Consider the following 7,121-nt stretch of genomic DNA (forward strand, 5'->3'; position numbering starts at 1 on the left):
ATGTCTTCATTATTTTACTTTCAAAATTTCATTTTCTAAGCTTTACAAAGTAAAACTTCCACCCTTGCAAGGGCACAAAAAGAAAAATGTACTAAAAATAAAAATAAATAAAAAATTAAAAGCCTTTCACCATATAATACTGAATGAGCCATTAGGACTCAGCATCAGGCTACTCTGTGTCATGTCATCACTTCCTTTGGCTTCCAGAGTGTGTATCCTGTCCTCTCTGTTTATTCTGTGCAAACTGGTCCTAGGTTTACCTTAATGTACAGGGGCCAATGCCAATCAGATACTGCCAGAGCATTAAACTTCATGTAACTATTGTTCATCCAACCTTTTTAATCACAACCATTTCATTAAATCTTTAGTTTATGAGCCGTGATGATAAAGCTTGTTTTAGTTCTTCCTCCGCACCGACATTTCTACACAACAGCTTACCATTGATCGATCTCTGTCACTGACTAATTCCATTAGAAGATTTTACGCCGGTTTGGAAGAGAGTTGACACAAATCATTTGGTCAGTTGCTTGCTGTGAATGGCGATGAAGAAGAAAAAACACTATTTCTGACTTACAGGCTCGCTGATCTTATAAATCTTTCATTTTGATATTCAGATGACCTTTTCCTGTCTGTACATAAACCGGATGGCTGTATCCACCCCCTCAGGCAAAGAGAGTAAGATTTTTAGCCGGGCCGCGATGAAAAGCAATTAAGATTATACAGTAGGCTATTTCTTGGCATTTTTATTGTCTGGTGCGACTGCATTTTTGTTGTTGCAACTTGCCCCCTATCTCAAACACAAACGCAGGGGCACATCGATTGATACAAATGTGTGCATGATAAAGCTGCTGGTGGTTTTGCATGTGCACTGAGATATGTGTCCTGAGAAGTGTGCAGTTAGTTGGGCGTTGTAGCCAAGCATACTTTCTCTCTCTCTCTCTCTCTCTCTCTCTCTCTCTCTCTCTCTCTCTCTCTCTCTCTCTCTCTCTCTCTCTCTCTCTCTCTCTCTCTTTCAACTCGTCTGTCCTTCCCTCTCTCCCTCGTCGTCTCTCCACAGAGCCACTGCACTGCGGAGGAAACTTGAACTGTGCCCAGCTCTGTGAATATCACTCACACGCAGCTGAGTGCCGGCCCCCGCACGGACACAAGCCGGCCCAAAAGGCACCTTGTTAAAGATCACCTCCCTTTTTCAATGACACTGTTGAGAGACTCAACTACCAGAAAGAAGAAGAGCCATACAACAAGGGTGCCTTGAATGTACTTATTCAAAAGAACCCAAATTGTTTATATAATACGCAGCATGACTTGAAGCTCTTTCAAAAAAAAAAAGAAGCTGGATTATTTTCACAGCTCTCAGGCAGGTTTTTTTTTTTTTATGTGTGCTAATTTGTATAATAAAGAGGAACTTGATAATGGATAGGATAAGGTTATCTACCACAGCGTTTAAATTTAAAAATATCCTCATCAATTTCCCTAAAGCATTTGTTAATGAAATACATTAAAGGGGCAATCCGGCCATATAGGCAAAGTTTCAAAAGGAGCATGAGGCAACTAACAGGGTTCAAACATTGTTGTTGTTGTAGATGCACATGTCAGATGCACACCACAGCTTTATAGCCAAGCACATAATAAGGTGCAAACATTTTTAAGTTGTTTTAAATTTGTGGAGGGTGAGTCACTGGTTTTGACTAAAGAGATTTTGACAACAAGCATTCTCCAGAATCATTGACTCAACATTTAAGAGAGGAACTATTTGCAGACATGTTCTTAAACTGCCAATGCAGCTGAACAAGCTAAACCAGCTGAACCTTAAAAGAGCTCAGAGGAACTTTCAGATTGTGTTCATTCTTGCACCCCCTTTGGAAAAAAGTGGTAGTGTTTTTACTACGCCAGCTGTAGTTCCTGGGTGAGCATACCCATGACAAAGGCATTACGAAAAACTATATAAAATTGCATTGTTTGGAAAACTTTGACTGTTTCAGAAATATTTAAAAGTTCCTCGCAGCACCTTTAAGGAGTTTGGAGAGTTTGGAGTGTTGAAGTTGTGTTTGGTATTGTTGGCAGTTTGCCCCTCCACTGAGCACAGAACATGTCATGTCATTATCCATCTGTGTTAATATATGGTGTGACAGGTTTCCATTCGCCAAACTACTTATTATGATTTCTCTTCGTCATATTTTTGCCTCTTGTAAAAGTTAAACATATATACTGTTTTAAAATAAGTACATTAATTGTAAAAACCTATCCTTTATGTTGCTTTAAAGAGTATATTTTTAGGGAACATTTCAAACCATGCAATTTTTTTTTTAAATAAGTAACATTTAAATGACTATTTAATTTATAATACTGTAATATTTGGCATGGGAAGGGTTCCTACAGCTTTAGGCCAATAAGACTTTCAAAGACTTTTTTTTAAAGCATCTCAGAAAGAAATGTAAGACCAGTTTCACAATAATGACATCAAGTAGGGGTTAGGCACATTATGAGCAAATGTTAATTTAACATAAAATATGACTTTTCTAGTCCAGATATATAATTTACTTCAGTTGTAGATTTTTTTCTTTTTTGGTTGTTAATTTTGTTTAAGTCTTCCAAAATAGCCGACACAAAAAAAGCAAATAAAATTGTACTACTCAAATTCCCCCAGAGGCCCCATGACTTGCGATGTGGTAATATCTGATCATGACGCAGCGTTTTATTATAGGCTAAGGAGGCTAAAAAACTAAACAGGCAGAATCTGCCTTTTTTACCATGTCGAGTGGGAAACATCTAACCTCAGTCTCATCCATGTCACAAAATCTTGCCCTTCCCCAGCTCGTCCAGGATGCGGTGGTTTTCTTTGGTATTCACTAGGTTTATTAGAGGAGCAGGCAACAACAAAGGAAACAATTTGCACCTTTTCTATGCTATAGTTTCTGGTATATGATATATCTGCACTAACTTACTGCACCACAGAGAGGGACAGTTTCAAAAATTGCACTTAGAATTTGTTTATTTCTGCACATGCTAATAAATCCTTTGAAATCTTTTGGTGGTAATGAAATAAATAAGACTTCAAAATCAACACATTTTTTCAAACTGAAAAAGGCGGTTCTCTTCATGAATAACCAACCCAGCCTTACCTTCCAAACTGCAAAGTTTGCCTATTTAGTTGCAACATTTCAGTCTCAGTTCATTCTGCTCTCATCTCCTACTTATATTTTACTGGGGGAAAAAACACTACTGCAAACATACTGAAAATGTTTATTGAGAAAATGCAAAAATACAGCAACTTTACTGAAATCGTTACAAAAAAGTTCCTTAACTTTGTACTAAATTCTCATCCATTAATTTCCAACTTATTTGTGCCTGTTATCTTTCTTTGACTGAACAACTTGTTAGGTCTTTATATTTTTTGAATTTTTGGGAAACAACACAGAAATCAGGACCTTGCTTGGTGGTTATGGCCATAATCCAACCAAACAGGATGATGCTGCTCTGCTATAGTGGTGCAGTGAAAAACTGGTCTGACCTCCTGATGGTGTGACACCTGGGTCTGATCTACAGTATGTTCAGTATGTGACATGTGAACAAAGAGTACTCTATGGCAGTGGTTCTCAACCGGTGGGGCGCGCCCCCGGGGGGGCGCGAGGGGGATGAAATTTTTTTTTTTTTTTTTTTGTAATTTCAATTTTTTTCCTGATATGTAGCCTAGTTCAGAGATGATATGAATTTTTTTCTTTCTTAACTTTTTTTGATAGGTAGTTGCCAAGTTCATCACACAAACACTCCAATCCACTGATATGAGATCAGTTTGCAATTTTCAAGTACTGAATGAATGGTAGGACTGTGGCCACTAGAACTGGTCTCTGGTCAGCAAAGGTCTTGAAAACAGCATAAGTGTGCTTGTGACATGCGTGCCACCCATGCATGTGTATGGGCACGTGTCCCAGCAGATTTTTGAAATCTGAATAAAAAAATTTAAGTTTGTTGTTAGCAAGTGTAACATGTTCTTAGGGCAGAATTTCATAAATAAAGGTTTATTTTTTTAGCAAGATATTTGGTCAAAAGCTAGTTGTCATCCGTCCCTCTGTCCAGTTGTTAGGCATCTGGCTGCTAGCAAGTTATGTTGTCTTGCTAATTTTACTATTCATCTGAACTGAAATAAATATTGACTTTTTCCTTTATTATCTTCGCCAGAATGCACCAGAATGCTTAGATTACATGTTAAAAACACAAAAAAATCTTCTGGGGGGGATGCCCCCAGACCCCCCTTCAGGGGTTTAGTTTTCTGACAAACATTACAATGGATACTAACATGATTTGGGCATTTGGGATTATAAATCATCTTTGAATTGGTTGTACAGCATATCACATGCTATTCATTCAGGGGTGCGATGGCCACCCCACTCTAGCTCTGTGGCCCACCTTGGCCACCCCCAGTCACAATTTCCTGGAATCGCCACTGAGACACACACAACTCCGCGTTCAGGCTGCACAGCACATTAATCGCAGGTAGCATTTTGAGCTAAATCTGGCCACTTTCCAAATCCAAGACTCAATAGTTGAAACATTCTCTGAACTGGGTTGTCAGACAGCAGTGTTTCCCATTGATCATAGACTTTGTTTTGTGAAGCTTTTTCATAACAGGTATACCTATTGTAGAATTTATTCTGTGTATGTTCTATTTAGGCTACTATTTTCTTCTCTTCTAAGGAGATTTAAAAAAAAAAACATTTCCTCAGTGTCTCATTGATACAATCTCATAATTAGCTTTTAAAGTGCACCAGAATTTAACGTTAAAATATAAGAAATTTCCGGACCCCAACCCTAAACCCAATGTTCAACTCAAAGGTGCGCCACTGGCCTAGCCCTTGTGATAATAACAATAATAGATTATCTATCTATCTATCTATCTATCTATCTATCTATCTATCTATCTATCTATCTATCTATCTATCTATCTATCTATCTATCTATCTATCTATCTATCTATCTATCTATCTATCTATCTATCTATCTATCTGTGTAGAGTGGTGTGTGTGTCTGTGTGTGTGGGGGGGGGGGGGGGGGGGTTGTCAGGGTCGGTGGGGGGGCCCAACTGCAATGACCCAGCTTTGGGGGGGCCCAGCTTGCAGAAGGTTGAGAACCCCTGCTCTATGGAAAGAGATAATTTAAAACAGTTTGTAGACTCCTAAAGGAACAGCCGTGATAACACATACTGTTTATTATGTTCCAGAATAACATCATTGATTGACCAAAATCAAAATGATCTTCCACGGCAACACATGGTCTCCAGCCCAGAATCAGCACGAAATGTACTTTATAGCCTACATCATTTAGGGCATTCAAGTTTTTAGTTTTTTGGTCCATTGTCTTTTTAGTGGACTGAGCCAACAATTAACTGAAGCCCAGGCCTATACTGGAGGGAAAGCCAACCCTATTGCTACCTCATTCTGAGGCTTTTAACACCAAAGCCATATATGAGATCATGAAACTGTAACCCATAACAACACTGCAGACACACACAATAGAGGATATCGCTATTTCAAAGACAATCAGACCCTTTTAGAGAGCATGAAGGAAGCAGATGTCCAAAGAGTGTCTGTACTTCTAACACAATGAGCACTTTGTCATGCCAATACTGCCCTCTGGTGTTAGAATAAATGTCTGCTCGGTGTACGCTAGGTAGGCTACATTTAATTATTGGAGTCTGCATAAGCATGTTACTTCATTCTTTACAAGTTTATCATTTTCCAGTAAAACCCTTCCTGTGATCCAGTTGGTAGGCTGTGTTTCCCTGAGGCTATATCATATCGCTACAATGTTCCTCGCAGAGGCAGCGATTTTCTCACCCCATTACCTGATTCGTATATGCTAAGATGACTGGTGTGTGGAGGAATTAAGTACTGTATTGTATCATTGAGTTTGGCTACTCAATAAAGAAAAACAGCAACAAAGAAGATGCTGCAGTGTTTTTACTAAAATATATAGGATCAATACAGTTTTCCTGTAAGATCTAGAAGAACAAAAATGTTTCGGCATGCATAGTTGCAATATAAGTGCATTAGGCCAACTGATTAATCTTCAGGTAAATAAAAATAAATATTTTAATGAATAAAGACAAAAGATGTACAACTATGTAGCAGTCTCTCTCCCAACTGAGTGTATGATGGCTGTGCCTATCTTTTGAAAAGGTCAACACGCTTTTCAAAATGTATACTCACTTCATTAGAACACAAGGGGATAGTAAACATCCGGAAATATGTACAAAATAAAGAAAGCATTTGTCTCTTTAATATTTACTGAACCTTTTTATTTTTCATTCCTCAGTGTTTCGTTTTCTCTTTGCACTATTTGTCTTTTTTTGTTTACATTTTTCTCTCATGTGTTCTTCCTAATACATTCTTTTTGTGTGTTGCATTGTTGGAGGGAGCCTGAGATTTAAAATAAATTGAATTGCCAACAAGTGTGTCCCAACCCAGAAACAGCCATTCTAGACTGGACATAACGAATAGAGAGATTATAAGTCATTGGAATGCTGTCGATCCAGTATGGGATGGTGATCGCAAAAAATATATAGCCTACTTAAGGTTTGGAACAAAGAGATAGCCCCCTGTTTTGACATCTGGCTCATACGTAGAGTTCCCCAGTCTCCATTGCCTTTTTATTTTCTGTTTAACATTTGCCCTTATTTTAAACAAAGTAGACTATTGGAAGTCCTTAGAAACCTGTAGTGTAGAGTAGGCCTACACCATTTTAGTTATTTATTTAATTTTGTTTTTGTGTTCTTTTTTTCCAGGTGTTTGCATGTTTTCCAAATATTTGAAAAAAGTATAATAATAAATAAACTTGTTTTATAAGGATAATAAAAACAACCGAACTGTTTCACAATCCCATGCTTGTACTATAGGCTATATTTTGTCTCTATTTAATTGTGTATTTGTCATATATAGTAAATAATAGGTATTTCTTCACTACTTTTTCCTCATGTCTTGATTTCATATGCATCACTCCACACCGGTAGGTGGCAGCCCCGCCAGGAAGTGCTACCGTTAGACTCGGAATCGCAAAGGATTGTGGGTGGTTTTCTTATATAAACCGACGTGGGCCTGTCGTTTTCAACAGACATTTCACTGGAA

The sequence above is a fragment of the Ammodytes marinus genome, assembly GCF_949987685.1.
Source record: "Ammodytes marinus genome assembly, chromosome: 22".
Taxonomy (NCBI): Eukaryota; Metazoa; Chordata; class Actinopteri; order Uranoscopiformes; family Ammodytidae; genus Ammodytes; species Ammodytes marinus.